We start from the raw sequence: 17,887 nt of genomic DNA, 5'->3' as shown, positions 1-17,887 counted from the left end.
CTGTAGCCATGCCAGCCTTGAACTTAGAGTTACTCACTTCTACATTTGAGCAGCCATCATCTCGCAGAGAACAGCTGGGGAACAAAAACAGAGGATGAAAGCACTGGCCCTGTAACTCCCCTCATAGCTGGACACAGCTTGAGCTATACCGGTATTAACGAATAAATTGCCACATTTACATAAATATGTATGTGTAGATGTAAATGATATATTTAGGTTTATATACACTCCAGTGTATTTATATAACCATCATACAAGACATCACCTCAGTTTCACTTTATGTGGATGTTTGTTCTGGTTTTGGCTGGGATAGAATTAATTTTCTTCCTATTGTTGGTATAGCACTGTGCTTTGTATTTACTATAATAATCATGTTGATTACACACCGATGTTTTGGTTGTTGATAAGGAGTGCTTACCATAAGTTAAGGACTTCCTGGCATCTCAAGCTCTGCCAGTGAGGAGCTGCACAAGGAGCTGGGAGGGAGCACGGTCAGGACAGGTGATTTGAACCGGTTGAAAGGATATTCCATACCATGGGGGATGGGATGGGCATCGGTCAGCAGATGGTGAATCCTCCAAGGGCATCACTTGTGTTTCTTGGGTTTTTATACCTCTCTCCCTTTTTCCTATTATTATTATATTTTACTGTATTTACATTATTAGACTATTTTTATCTCAACCCACAGGTTTTACCTTTTTCTCTGGTTCTCCTCCCCATTCCACAACGAGGAGGCAGGAGAGGAGGGGAGTGGATGAGTGAGCAGCTGTGTGGTACTTAATTGTGGACATGAGTTGTTAAATTGTGACAATGTTAATAGATATATGTATATTCTCTTCTCCATTGTCCTCTGTGATTTTTCCTTTACCAAGTGTTTCTGTGAACTGTCCTATTTTGTCAGTCTGTGCCATAGTGTCTTTGTTTCTCTGATGAAGTTCTCTCTCTCAAACAGCAAGCTTAGACCTCAGCTCTTCCACCTAAATTACAGAAGAGAATTGGTAATTAAGTTTTAACAAGATTTAAATGATATTAAAACCAGACAGTTAAAAGGAGACACTGCCTTTGGCTTTGTTGTAAATTTGTATAATTATTTTCAGTCCTCTGGAGGATGCATTATTATGTTTCTGTATTTATAAAAATACTGCCCTGGAGGCACAAAAATGAATTTTATAGTCCACCGATTTGCATATTAATGTCAGTCTTATGGTATCAAATGTATTTTTTAGCCAATAAATGTCTATAACAATTATCAAAATTTCCAAATAATTTTATAATATACTTGACCTGGATTAATTTTTTTTTTTAAAGAAGATGTGCTGTAAAAACAAAATTGGAAAGCCAGCACAGCACAGTGATAACTATACAGGAGAGGAATGAACCAGATCAACTAAACTAAACATGTATTCATTTTTAACAGTTTTGGATTATAATAGTTTAGGTAAAAAGCTGTTATGTCATGACTCAGGTTCTGATCCAAAGCTCTTTAAAGGCACTCGGGATGAAGATTTTTAACAATACAGTTCTGTGTGTTTGTCTTTCTGCAGAAACATAGTCACTGTGAAAATCATTCTCTTGACCAAGTGTCCTTAAATACTTCTCAGACTGAGAATAAAAACCAGGGGTAAGAGATAGTACTTGCTACATTCCAAAATCATAAGAAGCTGCTTATGTCCAAGGCTGCTACATACAGGAAACTGTAGTTAGGTTAAGCTTTGTTGTTCTCATTTAGGAATCTACCCTGTAAAATCTTAATATACTCACAGTGGGTTTTATCCCTTATTTCTCTTGCATTTCATAATTTTTAAGAGGCATTTTCAAAACCAGAAGTCCTACACCTAAAGTGCTAAGTAAAGTTACAGCTTGCCTAGACAATAGAGAATAACAATAACAATATTGTACTAGTTCAGGATCCAGTCCAGTTACATATATGTAGAGAAAATTCTTACCAACAGTCATTCAAAAGACAATGAACTCAATGGGACATTTCTTTGTGCACAAATGGAAAAATTACAATCATAGTTAATAGTAATCCATTTTGCTATCAAGATAAATCCATTTGCCTTGCCGTTTATCTCCCTATGGAACTAATATATTGTCAGCTGAAATAATGTGTTATTATCACTGCAATAATTATCATTGTAATAATCTTAAACAATTATTTGGATTAGAAATATGTCATATTGTCCAAGTTTATGAAGGGAGCTAAATACAAGTTTTGCACACAGAGAGTAGAGATGAGATGTTTGTTATGTGCCAAAAATCAAAAGAGAAAGTGTCATCTTGGTGTGTAATGGTAGCAGATAAGGTGTATTTTACAAAAACAATTGAGTGCCAGACAACTGCTGGCTCAGAGCAACACTTGTTAGGCCATAAAGGAGCTCATTGCACATTCAGAACTACAATTTCCATGAAGTCTCATTCAAGGAGATATTAATAATCATTACTTAGCTGTGACAAAATGGTATCACAGAGGGAACATATATTTGGGACTCTTCACCAGTCCCTTGCAAACATAACTCCTGATATATGAACTTTTTCCCCATATATACATGTTAGGCAGAACATTTAAATGTAAAGCAAAAATACTTTTAAAATAAAAATAAAATAAAAGACAAGCGGATAAGACTGAGCAAAGTGTTTCTGTGATGCTTCAAGGTTGCCAATCATGTATATAATCTTGGAAGCAAAACAAGGTGGTCTGAAGAAGCAAGAACAGAAAATTCTTGTGTTTCTTCTTCTTTTTTTTTTTTTAATCAAGAAATCTCAGTAGGTTATTGAGATGGTTTGCACTTGGAATTTTGTACCCACAATCAACTGAAGGACCTAAATTACAGATGGGATTCTACAGAACTTGCCCTTGCAAAGTGCTAAGCCTTGGCTTTGAGATGAATGGCAGGCAGGGGTGGAAAACATCCATCTCCTTCTAGTACCAAAGACAAAGAGAGTAAATGACAGTACTGGCAGTGAATGAGATATAAGAACACAACCTCTACCCAATCCAGTATGAAGTCTGCCTGGCAAGGCTCCTCTTCAAAATTCTCGGACTAAATCTGAGCTAGCAGAGTTATACTGGCATGGACCTTTGTATATATGAAATTGGAATATTTTTGACTTAGAATCATATGCCACAAATACGTATTTAATGTCTTCTAGACCCATGTTTTATATCCGATGACAGACAGAAAAGTATTCTTATTGTTATTAAAATATACTTAGCCTTCATTTTCATTCCAAACCTTCGATAAATAAAGAGTAAAGTTTGAGGGCAGGACTTATTTATCCTCAAAGGTTTGCCAAAGATATAATGGTGTTTACACATACAAAATTATATGCAGTACTGCATTTAACAAACAAGAAATGTTGGAAAGAGATACTGGTAGAGATGTAGCTCATGATTTTAAAAGACAATTTTCCACCTTTTCTGTTTTCCCATGGTTGCCCCAGGGTTAAAAGTAAATTTGGAGGAAATACTTTTACACATACACAATCTGCTTCATCAAGGAGATAAAGTTTTGCAGGCAAATGTTCGGAGCTGCTTCCTGTTCCAATAATTTTCTTTTTAATTAATGTTAATAATTAGGGATCTTTTTGGCCTGACTCTTTGTGTGTGTAGCAGGTGCAAGATGAACAAAGAATGGATGAAGAGATGGCCAAAAGAGCCTTCCTTGCTTTCAGTCAACCTGTGGGAAAAGTCAGTCCCAACTGCAGTGCTCTGGGTTAGCCCATTCTGTCCCTGTGGAACGCAATACTCCTCCCATCAAGGGCAAAGGGGCCATTCCCATCTGTGCCAATGCCACGAATGGGCTAAGTTCACTAAAAGAGTAGCATCCAAGTGGCTCTGACAGTACCCCAATCTGAGAAGGAATCCCAAATCTTGGAATTTGTTGAGACAATGGAACTCTGCCTTACCCCTTTTTCTGGGTTGCTTGCATTGTGAACTATTTAGTTGTGAGAGGAGTGAAGATAAAACTGCTGCTAGGGTTAGCTTTGGTCTACATAAACACAGCATCACAGAGAGGCACTGGAAATCAGATTGCACACAACAGAGTCTGTGTACCTGTGTAGCCAGATAGATAACGTAATATTATAGAAAGCTGATTTATTACCAACATCTTGCTCCAGGAGTTTGGAGCCCTGTTTCATACTTTGAATGCCTCATTATACAGAACCTGCACCTCTGGACTTTTCCTTTTCTGGGTGGTGTCATTTTGAAGTAATAGATTATCAGTTTCCGTCATCTGGTGATGCATTACCAGAATACATCAGCAGAACAGCTGGCTCAGTCTCTCAATCCTTAGCGTCCAGCAACTGCTGACTGGGATGATAGATTACATGAACTCTTCAGTCTATCATTGTAATACATCAAAACAAGGCACTGGTCTGAAGGTGTCTTACTCAAAGAAAGGCAAAGCTGAGTGAACCTGTCCAGTAGAGGGGTTCTGGTTTAATTATGGAACAGAAGGTACAGTACACCACTCAGAGAAGGTTTATTAGCTTAAAAATGTAATGCCCTTAGAATTGAATACTTTCCTGATGAAAATTCCTGTAACCTTCTCTATGCCCATTCTATCCAGTTTCTCTATCTCAAAGTAAACTTTGGTAGGTTTGATGCAGATAAACATACTAAAACCAGTGCGTAATATGATAACACTTCAGTCTGAGTCTTTTTTCTTTCCCTGCTATTCTTCCTTGCTCTAGAGTAGAATACTTCAGTTGGAAAGGACCTCTAACAATCATCTAGTTGATCTAAATCTAGACAAAACTTTTTTGAGTGAGAGCTGCAGCACCTGAATTTACATTACTAGCAGAAAAACCCCCTAGAACTTAATTTCATGGTGAATTAGGAAATAGGGACATATATTTTTCTGCTTCATGTTTCTGTTCAGTAGAAGCAACAGATACCTAACATTCTTTAGCAAGTAATTGAGAACATAAACTGATCTGAGATGGGGACAATGGGCAGCAGTTAGACAGCATAGTATATTATAAGCATTGTGAATCAAAGACATACCTGAGAATGAATATTTCACCAATATGCTGTATTACTCAGAACAACTTTAGCTCTTTGTTATTGTTTACAGGAAGATCTAAACAGTCTTTTATTTACAAAAGAGATGCCTAACATTGATACATATGACAAAAGCCCCTGAATAAAACATGCAGCAAGAACAGATCAAAAGTGTGATCAGCAGTTAATAAGAATACATTGGGCTGTTACATACACTTTTGTAAGCCTTCAAAATGATTCAGCATGTTACAAATTTAGTTTTGAATGTGGGTGATGTGTCCTTTGCTGCAATATCTTGCTGTATTGGTATTATGGGAGGGTGTGAGTGAGGATTAAGGACAATAGAGACAAAGGATGACACATGTAAACACCAGTTACAAAATAGCAGGAAGGAGAGGAATTGATTAACGGATAATAACCCATAAGGATGTCTTGACGAGGGGACAAGTGAGACAGCTGTCGAGATAAAGAGTGTCTCAGTGAAAGGATCTTCTTTCACCAGCTTGCTGGTTTTTAAAATATCTAAGTCCTGCAGAATTCACCTTTTCAGTACAATGTGAAAGAGCATCACAGTGGGCTGAGGCGTGTGCCCTCTTTGTCCCATGATGCGGGAACTACTGTGACCTCCCCAGTTTTCCTTATTGACACCTTGACTTCATTTGTTCCAGTAGATAAGAACATGGATATAGTCACAGGAACATAGCAAGGTAAGTACACTGTAAGAGTCAGAAATGCTGTGTGGTCAGCCATTTTCCAGTGTCACCTTCCTACTATTGAAAGCAAAATAATCAGAAAATAAGAATAGAGTACTGTTTAAACACATCTTTCAAAGAAAATCAGCAGATTAAGAACTTACCATTTGGTTGCACTTGGAGTATGTATCTTACTTCAGTGGGAATATAACTGTGATTTATTGACTGAAAGGGTCGGATTTGTCCGTGACGACCTGATCTAGTTGAAGATGTCCCTGCTTATTGCAAGTACGTTGGACTAGATGACCTTTGAATGTTCTTCCAACACAAACAATTCTTCAATGCTATGACTCGGGCCCACTGATATCAGGCTACACATTGCCTAGTGGAAACCTCAACAGAGCTACAGAGCAAAGCTGGATGTAGCCAGCTTGTGGTCACCAATGTTCACCCAGTCCTTTTGCTTCACCCTACAAATTCTGAAGGGAACAATATATGAAAAAAACCAGCTGATTAAAAGTATATCACACTTCACAGAAAAAAAAGGCAAAGTGTCTGTGTTGGGTCACTTCAGCCTTCCTTAGACAAGATGCAAAAGGACAGGAGAAAGGACATACTTTTGGAAGAAAGAACTCATTGTTCTACTTCTCTCTCTGGTGGATACTACCAAAGTATGACCTGGGACAGTTGTTTATTGGGATCTATGAAAAAATATATGTTTTGATAAATCTTATATTTACACTCAGCAAGATTTTTAACCTGAAAATAGTGTACCAGCCAGCCTGTGAACTCCGTGGAGGACTCAGCGTATACGTGTGAGTGATACAAGAAGCTCCTGTATATTGTGACAAAAGCTAAATCTAGGTGGCTAGTTAAGGACATCAAGAGATTTGACAAAATTTGTTACAATCTTTTCCCTTATCTGATTCTGCAAGTTTTCTAGATCATAAAACTTTTTCTGTTTTCAAGTACCATGTCCCCATTATCACAGAAATAAAAATAGTATTTATTGTATGCACCTGTTGACACATATGTATAAATATATATATACATATGCAATATATACATATATTCACACGTATGTATAAATAAAACCATTTCAACAAGCTGAATGAATGAAACCATTCACCAGCCCAAGGCACATCCACACTGCTGGTCATTTTTAAGAGGCACACAGAGATCAAAGAATTGAAATGCTCATACAACTGAATTTCGTCCTGACTTACTAGCCACTGAATTCAAGACAAAAATGAACAAATAAAGGTTGACTAACCTGTATATGTTCCTTCTTCAAGGAACTCTAAGTAATAAACCCTCCAGAGAAGATGACTATTTTTTTAATCTCATCTAGGAATCTCCTTGAAGTTAATGTAGCACTTGATTCTGTCTCTCTCTGCAGTATCAGTGCTCCATTGTCAATTAGTATTTGGACAGCAGAATCGCTATGCTATTCTGATTCTATGAAAACAATTTCTTGTGTTGACTGCACTTATTCTTTTCCTCTTAATTTCTATATTATAAATCATCTTAAGCTTGTCAGGAGTATTAATAATAACTTCTTCTTACCTTTTTCAATATAACTTGAAGACCAACATTCCCCAGCCACGAGTGTCAACATATTAAGTGCCGTTCAGACATTTGAACATAATATACTCTGTTTCTAAGTCTTCCGTTGTATTACTAGTAGGATAATTATTACAGCAAATGATAAAATACTGCAAAATTGTTTTCTCCCCCCCCTTAATAACATAAATAAAAGGAGCAATTAATTTCCTACAATAAAAACAGGCAATACAATAACGTACAAATGTGGAGTTTCTTCATTATTGCATCAAATTGCAAAACGGAAACATATAATTTCAAAAGGCTCATAAGCAAAAATGGAAACACAGCTGATGTTGCGTCAGCATGTAGTACAAAACCGTGAAGCTTGCACAGCTCACAGCTAGTCTCCTCAAATGATGCAGCTAACATTTCTAAATGAAAATACATAACACAAAGAAGCCTCTCCATTTTTAAGGCCATACTTCCAGAATTCAGGCCAATTTTGCAGGATGTTAGTTCTGTATGTCCATCCAATACCGTAACCTTATAGTATCACCAGTTATTTTAAAACCTGTCTATCATGCATAGCTACATCTACAGCTTTATTGACACATCTTATGACAGATGGCAATAATGTTTTCAAATGGAATCAATGTGCTTCTAAACTGATACACCTCCCTCTACACCCCATATATTTACCAGATGTGTTTTCAGAACCTCTTCCACACTGGTGTTTTGGTTTGTTTGGTTTTAGGTTGCTGATAAAAGGTAATACATTTTCTTTGACATCTTGTGCAATTTTACAAGTATTCAGGGCACAATCCCTGCTTTGCATGGAAAATGTATTTGCACAGTTGTCAGAATGATGGACAGGGGGAGAATGATAGGAAGGAGCACTGATCTTTGCTTGTTATTACATACAATAGCCCAGTAGGAATCATGATGTGTTGGTGAGACAAACTGTGTCCCATTCTGGAACATATTAAGTTTGTCTCCAGGACACACATGACTTCACTAGGGTGTCTAACCTCATTCATAATAGATGCTAATCTTTTCAGGGCTGACTGATGACAGCACTTCCTGCCCTTCACGGAATTAGAGCTGGGTTTTATCAAAGGACTCAAACTGCCTGCTAATTAGACTAATTCCCTTCATCATGAATTATTTATTTCCATTGGTAACCGACCACTGTGACATTAATGGGTTCTGCTCAACTTAGTTTCATACTAATATACACTATAAGTTAAATGTTTAAAAACTCCTGATACTTCAGTCCAGGTCAAGTGTATCTTTTCACATAACTCTTGATGTTTTCAACAAAGTTTTGATAATTAAGACAGTTAGAATAAAATGCCTATTGCAAAGGAAAACAGAAAATAAATAATTTTAAAATTCTGAAATCAAGCTGTTGGGGTTTTTTTCCCTCCAAATGTGAGATAATATATACATATTTAAGACTGATAAGAACAGTCTTCTACTGCACTAAGAGGGTTTCAAGGCAATTCACAGAACTGACTACATACCCTTAGCCAGAACACATAATGCCTCTGTATTCAAAATTCTCAGTCAGTTCAAGAAGTTTTTGTATTTAGTATAAAAATAACTCCTGTACTTAGGTAGCAAGTATCAAATATACAAAAACAAAATAAAGAATACCTGGCAGACAGCAGCACTGCAGCCTGGTACCACAGGGTGGAGAAGGCCAAAGGAAGAGTGTGGGTCATCAGTGAGATGTAACTGGGAAAAACATAAAGCACCACTCTGGGATGTCTTAGCAGCAGGATCTGAGTAGGGTAACAGAGGTCATCTATGCAGGACGTGCAAGGTCTCAGCAAGAGAACTGATGGCTGGTTTTTAGCATCACTTTTCAAAAGCTGCATTGACAACTGAGAGAAAATCCATGGAAGAGCAAAGAAAAAAAAATTAGAGAAATTTAGAAAGCATGACCGTGGGGAAAGTTTATTACTAATATTTAGAAAAGAGTATGGTGACATTTTCACTTATGCATAAGGATGCTATGGTTAGGCTGGTGATCTGTTTCATCCTTCTCTACAATATGCAGGACAAGAAAGAATCATTTCATTTTGATGTCATGAAGATAAATTAGGGTAAGGTTTCCTAGGTGTAAGGACAGAGAAGCACATGTCCAACCTGAATAAGAAGGTTGCAGAATTTTCACCACAAAAGGAATTTTGGCCTAGACTAGACAGGTAGATAATTCTTAGGGAAGGTTTAGGTATGTGTGAACTAAGCCCAGTCAAAAAATTACTTTTTAAGGCACAAAGAAATGTCAGTTCAGTTACTATAATATAAATTTATCTTATAAAATTCTTCAGAATTTTGCCATTTCTAAAGAAAAAAAAATTCTACTTAAAAGTTGTGATTATTTCAATATTTTTCAATTATAAGAATGTCTATTTTAGGAGCATTCTATACAGAACAGCATCCAGAATAACATTTCAATTTTCTATAATATAACTACTGGTCTTTTCCATTGGCAACACAGACATTAAATTTATGCAATTCCAATTAATTAATGGAATTTTTGTGACTCATGCCCAGGATAGTATAGCTCAGGCTGTACACTTTACAGTGGATTTGTTTCCTATTATTGTGGGCTGACCCTGGCTGGATGCCAGGTGCCCATCAAGCTGCTCTATCACTCCCCTCCTCAGCATGACAGGGAGGGAGAAGATAAGATAGAAAAGAACTCTTGGGTCAAGATAAAGGCAGTTTAGTAAAGCAAAAGCAAAGCAAACAGGGAAGCAAATGAAAACAAAAGATTTATGCTCTACTTCCCATCAGCAGACAATGTCCAGCTGTTTTCCAGGAAGTAGGGCTTCAGTATTCGTAGCAATTACCCTGGAAGACAAACCTCATAATAACAAACGCTCACCTCACCCCCACCCTACAACCCTCCTTAGCTTTTATATCTAAACAGACGTACAGAATATCTCTTCGGTCAGTTTGGGTCAGCTGTCCTGGCTAAGGCTCCTCCCAAGATCTTGCCCACCCCCAGCCTACTGGGTGAGGGGGAAACATCAGAAAGACAGCCTGGATGCTGTGCCAGCACTGTTCAGCGGTAACCAAAACACTGGTGTGTTATCAACACCTTTCTGGCCACCGATGCACAGCAAAGCACAGCACTAAGAGGAAAATTAGCTCCATCTCAACCAGATCCTATTCACCCGAACTCTTTGGAGATCAAGACACAACATACTGCTTGCTCGCAGATGTCACCTTTGAACTGCTTCTCTTTCAGCAAAATTGAAAGACTTCCCACATGTTACAGAGTTGGGCTTGAAGCTCCAATACATTTCATACATAATACTTAGTGGTGCATATTCTCATTCATATCACAAAATAGGTTTTATTCTGTTTTGATTATCCTGTCTGTGAAAAAAATGAGAAAAACATACAACATGTCAGAAGAATCAATAAGAGGCTTGTTTGGGGTAATATTTCTAATGACAAGGTGAGTTTAAAATAATAAACAGCAGAAGCCAGCTAGACAGTCTATATCCCTTAGCCTAATAAAGACTAGGACTGTGGTATATTTGATAAGTAGTCTTTCACATGATAGCCATAAAAGAACACATCTTTTTAACCCATAGTGATAACATAGGTGTGGGAAGCTAGATAGAAATGAACAGAGATGAGATTCAATCAGCTCATGTACATTTCTATCACAGTGTGAGATACTTTGGCTGTGAAAATAAAGGTGTTATTTTTCCACTGTTGAAATAATACAGAATCAATGAGAGGCAACTGAGCCTCAATAGAATCAAGGGGTTTTTGTTGACATTCACAAACCAAATGAGCAGAGCTCTGCTGGATTGAGATGTCACCAGAAACCCCAAGATGGCATTACAGCCTTGTTTTTGTAAGTTGTGTTTTTTTGCAATAAATAAATCCAACTGCCTCTTTATTTTAATTGAAAAGTCAGTTTTTTACGTTTCTTTCTGATTTTCCTCCTCATCTTTTTTTTTCAGGTTGTCTGCCCCATTCTACCTGCCATCCTTCCTTCTCCTGCCACCCCCTTCTCCTACTTCCTGCCCCAGACAACCTCTTCTTGTCTTTCTTTTCTAATTTACCTTCTTCCTTTCCTAGTTCTCTGAATCCCCAAATCAAAATATTTCTGGAATGAGTGACTTTGCTCAGTGTGTTACCAGCTCTCCCTAATGCCATTGCACCAGCATAAACCGTTCCTTCAGCACTGAGGACAGACTATCCTATTAAGCCAAACAAAATGTCACTCATGTACCACTTATTATTTGTATGGAACAAGAGTCTCCAAGTAGCTTCTGATGCAGCCATATAAAATAGCTTTCGTTTCAGAGCTAATAATACCTGACACTTGAACAGAGACTTCCATTCGTTGATCTCAAACCATTTCACAGGCATTAATGAATTACGTCTCACAAGCGTGCTCTGACAAACAGGCTATTCCCACTTCACAGATGGAGATAACTGAGGAGGAAAGAGAGAGGTAATTTGTTATTACAACGTCTCTTAGGGCCCAATTCTTCACTGTTGTATTTAAAGAGTTTCTGTCACTGGCTTCAAGCCAACACTGAGTAAATAACATTAAAAAGCACTCAGATGTTTCAAGTCTTAGTCCTTTTATAATAAAAGATCTCTTCTCTTTATATAGCAGAGTATGTTCTCCTTGAGAACTGGTATACAGACACCTTTGAGGACACTTTATTTTGTAATTTCAATTTATAAGTTACTAAGGAGAAGGACATTTTGTGCTAAATTGCTCTACCATCATAAATTAAACCCAGATAGCCCACCTTTTAATTCCTTACAAGCCTTTTTAAAGAAGGGGGATTCTTGAGGGGGAGGTTTTTTTAAATGTGACATAAAAAGTGTATTCTGTTGTAAAGAGTTAAGAAGTTATGAGAAACATATCTTTCAGTATCAGAAAAATCAGCTAAGATCACAAAATGAGAGGACAGTGGGCAGACAACCCTTACAAAATGCATGTCACTGAATTTGGATAAACTGATAACTACAATTTGAACTAACAATTAATGTTACAAGTGTGTGCAGTATTATTCAAACTGTTCCTGAGCTATGCTTATCAGGATTGACTGATAACATAAGATGCAACAAAAAGATGTCAGTCACATCCTCTATAAAGGTCAGTTATTTGTAGTTATTTGTAGAAGTTTCTTCTTGTTTGACAAATTGATAGAGGAAAAATTACATGAGAAGATACTAAGATATATTTTTAGATACAAAAGGGGCACCAAGACGGTGTGAAAGACCAAGAAAAAGCAGAATAATAGGTGGGGTCATCAAGGACAATGTCTTTTAAACAAAGAGCACCATGTTCATGCTCACAACTCAAGGCAGGATAAACATGAGGATTCCTTATGGAACATGGAGAAGAGGGTTGATCAGAAAAAATTAGTTTGGTACTATAGAAAATCTATTTAATTAAAATTGGTCTTGAGCAAAGATGAAAGCTAATAGTTGTTCCAGTTTCTGAAACTAACCACAGCAGGAAGAAATTAAGAATCTTGTACTGACTTTTTTATTGTTTGGTTTGTTTTTTGAAAATCCTCATCACTGAAAATCAAGGAAGTATAAGAAGGTAAGATTTTGAAGAGGGATGAGGTAATCATAGGGTATTTCATGGGACTGAGCGAATAACTGTGTGGGATGTAGAGAAGTAAAGAAGAACTAGACAGATTATTCTGAGAGGTGGAGAGAGCAGGAGGAAATTAGTATTGTGGGCCTGGGAAATCATATGTGAGGGGCAACAAGAGACAAGAAAGCAAGAAAAAAAATCAGCTAGGTCGAATAGCCAGTCATCCTGATTTGCAACAAGGGAGTGAAGGAGGATCACTGGAGGCAGCACAAGGGAAACTGCACTGGACTGGGCACTTCTGACAATTGAAAATATTATTTTTTTCCTTGATTTTTAACAGTGTCATTAGGCTTGTGGCAAAATGTTTGTGACCTCATCTAAGAAGGGATTTTATCTCCTTTTGTTATTGAGCAATACCTTGAAGGCAATGCTGACCGAGTCATTCATGTATTATGACACAGTCTACATCTTGTCTTAAACTTAGCTGGAATAATGTTCCCTGAAAATATGAGGTGCTATGACACAACACATATAAATTAGCCATCAAAATAAAACCATTGTCTCTATTAGCAGCCCAGAAGCAAACCTTCTCATGAAGCACATCCCATCCAAACACACTCCACCATAAGCAAAAAAAAGGAAGTAGATAAAGATAAAGATATAACTATAGGGGCCCTTGTGCTATTTATAAAGCTTTTGTGTTTCCCATCTGTCTAGGGAAACATCCCCATCCAAATTCCAAGCTAGAAGTTGAAAGCAAACGCTCTTGTATGTGTGTAAGATGCATGTTAAAGACCAAGGTTACCTAAGTCGCTACTTGTGGTTTCTCTCAAGTCTGGTAGCTAACTCACACACCCCCTGAGGAAAACTGCTCCCCTTTCTGGAGCAGGTGAGCTGGGATTTATAGACACCTACCTAACTACAACATCCAGCTGCTGCTTTTGAAATAAAAGAGCAGGTCTGTGATTTGCTACAAGCAACCTCCATGCATAAAAAGCACTCCCATGAATTCTGTTGGTGATGGGTTCTTTGCAGAAGAGTGGTTTAAAATCAGTCTCCATTCTAAAATGAGCAATTAGACAGCTGCCACAAAACCAGCATCATTTGGGTTCCACATCTGCACATCATCCATTAGAACAGAGCCCACGTTTCACTGGACTTTTGGACATCACCTAAACAAGCATGTTGTGCAACAGTATGAGAGACCTGGGATCATAAAGTACATAAGATTTTACAGAACACTGTCAGTCACAGCCGTGGTTTGGAGGCAGCAACAAGTGGTCTTCATATGTAGTCATGTGAGAAACAGAATTCACTGACACAAAACTTTCACAAAGAACTTTCAGGGATTATAGTGGCCATTTATTAGCACTGCATTTAAGCTCATCAGAAGTCCAGTGCCCATTACACTCATTACTTTAGCTTGGTAATTTATAAGGGCAATAACTTCGAATTTTTTTTTCTTTTTTTTTGTGACAGGAGATCCATGCTCAGCTGAAGTTATGTCCCTGATAGTCCTAGAGGTAAAGTCAAGACCGGGCAAATAATGAGTACTTTGAACAAATGTCTGTGGGTAAATTCAGTAAATAGAAATTAAATTTTTTTTTTTTTTGAGTTCCTATAACTTTCCAATTCCAGGAAGCAAAAACTAAGAGATATCAGCTTTGTTTCATAATATCCAATTATGCAACCACCACTATTTCTAGAGATACTGGCCTGTGAAAATTGCTCTTTCAGTATATGAAGGAAGGAAACAACAAAACCCAAACAGTAAAACTTTGCTATTTATGCATGAGAAGATTTTTGAACCAAGCAGTGAGTCATTTTATGGAGCAATTAACTTTCCTTTTTATGCAGATATTTTTTCTTCATCTGCCACCTTTTTAATAGTCCTTTGCATAAATTGGTAAAATAATTTCTCATTCCCTCAGAAACAACAGCTGCATTGTGAACTCCTGAATTGGCATGTCTTTGGAATATATTATAATAATTCAGAAACTGCTGCCATTTCTGTCAAGCTTTCATTCATACGAAGCTTGCTTCAAACATCCCATCCTCCCTCCCCGTTTCACTGGTACTGCTGATCTCAGATTGTCCAGTCACTTCCTCTGCTCTCCCAACTCCCTCTCCCGCCTCCAGTCTCAGCCCTTTCTCTCTCAAGCTCGACACAAATCTCCTTCCCTTGCCACTCCCCAGATCTGGCTCTTCTGTAGCCTTCTCAGTCGAATTAGACACAAATGACTTGTCTTGACTTCCAAAGCCCTTTGTGGCCTATCTGCTCACCACTGACCCTCTCATGTTCAATATCAAAGGTCAGCACTTGCTTCCAATTAGTCTATGAGCCAAGATTCCTTCCTCTGACTGCAATGCTTTCAAAACAAGCCCAGCCATGCTCTTTCCTCTGTTGCCCCTCACACTTGGGGAAGGAACTGTCTATCAGCATCTGCAAAGCCTTCACTTTCTGCCTTTTTAAATCCCCCCTCAGATCTTCACTTTGCCTTCAGAAACCGCAACAAGAGCCTGGCTGTTCGTGTGTCAGGGCAATGCTAAGCAACACAACAGGAGGCTTCCTCATTGGTGTCAGTCCTCTACAGGGAAATGCAGTTTTTGTGTGCCTTGTTTTGCAACTCACCTGGGGAGTTGTGGCTGATAACTTGAACTTTGTGGGTCCTGCAAAGATACAAAAAAATAATGAACAAGAGAAAGCATAATAGTGTAAGCATAAATTATTGGCTTCTAGACTCAGACAGTGAAAAGCTCACATCAGCTGAAAGTTGTTACAGAATGAAAAGCCCATCACCTATAGCTTCAGAGTGAATCTTTCTCAATTCAGACAGAGCTGCAAAGTCTGGCAAAACTATACACAGCTTAAGTGGTTCTACCTTAGCTAAAGATTGGTAGAACTCCACAGATTGGGTAAAAAGTTTGTTTTCTTGATCAATTCAGATCAAAACTGAAGAAAGATACTAAAACTATTAAAAATTTTTACATGTTCAAAAGAAGTCACCAGAGTACTTTATCTTGAACGAATTCACCCACCTCTCCTCAGCATTTCTGTTGTAAACAGCTGCACTGCTTTGGCTGCAGTTATCCCCAAATTTAGACTGAGTTATACACCCAGGAAAAATTCATCCTGATAAAGGTTGTAAGTAACTGGCATTCTATTAGGTATCTGAAATTCATTCATATGAATAACTGAAAAATGGTCATACAATTGTAAATTTGCGTTAAACTGATACATGATGCTCCCAGCTCCATTATTACAAACACAGTGGTTCATTATGAAGATAATTGTGGGTTGTTCAGGCGGAGGATGGAGATGTGTGTGTGGGAAGTAGCAGAAGGGAGGTAGAGAAGTGAGTGGACTGTAGGTGAATGGTTTAACTGTTAATTTCTTTGGGTTTTTTTAACGATTTACATTAGTATGCAGAGGACTGGGATCTAACTCAAAACAACTTTTCTGAGCAAGGAAAAAATCACACATAATGTGTACATAACCATGTGAAATACGGAAACTCTATGTATTGCATTATGTAATTTACTTGAAAGTTGTAGCTTGTTGTCAAAAAGGCCCTGCTGGGTTTCACCACCTGGAAAAGTAGCTTTCATGAAGCAAGTTGTTCTTCAAGAAACAAGTAACAATGCCATTTGCTGACACAATATTTAGCTCTCTCATTTAAATATAGCTACACTATTTTTACACCAGCGTTATTAGTAAATGCAGATTGCACAGAATAAGCAAGTTCTCTTATAGTGATAAAGCAGTAGTTTATTTAAAAAAGAAAGCTGACACTTATTGCACGTTCTAGATTAAAAAAGAAATTACTGTTATGATGGTTTAGTTGTGGTAATGGCTCAAGGTTTTTGTGGGCTAGTATTTTTAATACTCCAGTGTAATCTACTCCAGTCATCCTTGACAGAGAATAAAGATGGGTTTTCAAGGATCACAGCTTTCAAGCTGTGTGGAAATACCCATTTCCCATCTTGAAAGTAATCACATACACACACAGATAAAGACAATGATACTTTGAGTGGTATTTATAAACTGAATCTGGGACAAAGTGCATGTTTCTGCTAAAAAACCCATTCTTTTTCCATGGCTAAATTCATTGTGTACCTAGAAATCCCATAGTGCTAGTAAAATTGCCATCTTTAATGGGCATTTCATCCCTCTGGCAATCATAGCTGCAGCCTTTAGCACTGACACGAAGCCATCACTTAAAAACAGCTTGTCATTTCCAAGTGAATAAAAAATTCATACTGTTCTACGAAGTCAGAAGAAAAAAAAAATCCCAAACCCTCTAGTACCTGTTTCATGAGTATATGTCAATACATGTATATTTATTTTTAAACAGATCTAAAATGGAAACAAGAATCAGCTTTCCTGACATCTCAGCCAACTACACTTCCAGATCAGTTAAATGTGGTGCTGATTTTTATGCAGAGGGCGAAGATCTAGTGAGATCAGGCAGAAGAACATTTTGCAGCAGCAGCCAGAGGCTCAAAATACCTTTTTACCTTGTCAGGATGCTTTCCAGAGAATTTCTTTCTCTCCTTTTCCCCAAGCTCATGAGGACTCAGTGCCATCTGAGGAGGGTAGCTTGTACTGGTATTGGGATAAAGAAACAGAAAATTCTGCTTATATATGGTCTATGGTCCACTGAAAAGTTGAATTGGCTTTAAAGTAATGAAGTAAGATATACCTTTTTTTAATGTATTCAGAATACATTTTAAAGCTTTTCTCTAGCCATGTAAATAATAAAATTACTAGACAGAAAAAGAGAGAGCTAGAAAAAGGGAAAAAAAGAGAAAGAAAATAAACAAAGGAAGGAAAAGAAAAACAAGGAAAGATGATGAGAAAAGCCAACATTTCCAAGCAATTTGTAGATTTTAAGAATTAAGGCTTTAAGAAGAATCTAGATGATAACTATCACAAATCTCAGTATCACAAAATCCAGTAGAGGTGTGAGAATCAACAATCCCGATTCATCTGTGTATGTTCAAAGGACAGCATGTGGATCACTTTCTCCCACACTGCGCATA

The 17,887-nt window shown here is 37.6% G+C and overlaps 2 long non-coding RNA genes across 2 annotated transcripts; both read right to left on the bottom strand.

The window, feature by feature from the left end:
• Positions 1-573: 573 nt before the first annotated feature.
• On the bottom strand, positions 574-9,175 carry LOC126652951 (uncharacterized). Its single transcript, XR_007632085.1, has 3 exons — positions 8,902-9,175; positions 5,865-6,179; positions 574-977 (listed from the first exon to the last, which is right to left on the bottom strand). It is a non-coding gene; the product is annotated as an uncharacterized LOC126652951 (long non-coding RNA).
• A 1,361-nt stretch (positions 9,176-10,536) lies between these two features.
• On the bottom strand, positions 10,537-17,434 carry LOC126652952 (uncharacterized). Its single transcript, XR_007632086.1, has 4 exons — positions 17,363-17,434; positions 15,477-15,514; positions 11,596-11,715; positions 10,537-10,638 (listed from the first exon to the last, which is right to left on the bottom strand). It is a non-coding gene; the product is annotated as an uncharacterized LOC126652952 (long non-coding RNA).
• Positions 17,435-17,887: the final 453 nt, after the last annotated feature.

Source organism: Myiozetetes cayanensis, unplaced genomic scaffold (genome assembly GCF_022539395.1).
Source record: "Myiozetetes cayanensis isolate MyiCay16 unplaced genomic scaffold, myiCay2020 scf9, whole genome shotgun sequence".
NCBI classification, from domain to species: domain Eukaryota; kingdom Metazoa; phylum Chordata; class Aves; order Passeriformes; family Tyrannidae; genus Myiozetetes; species Myiozetetes cayanensis.
The sequence above is the reverse complement of the archived record's forward strand: the minus strand, read 5'-3'. Positions and strand labels throughout refer to the sequence as shown.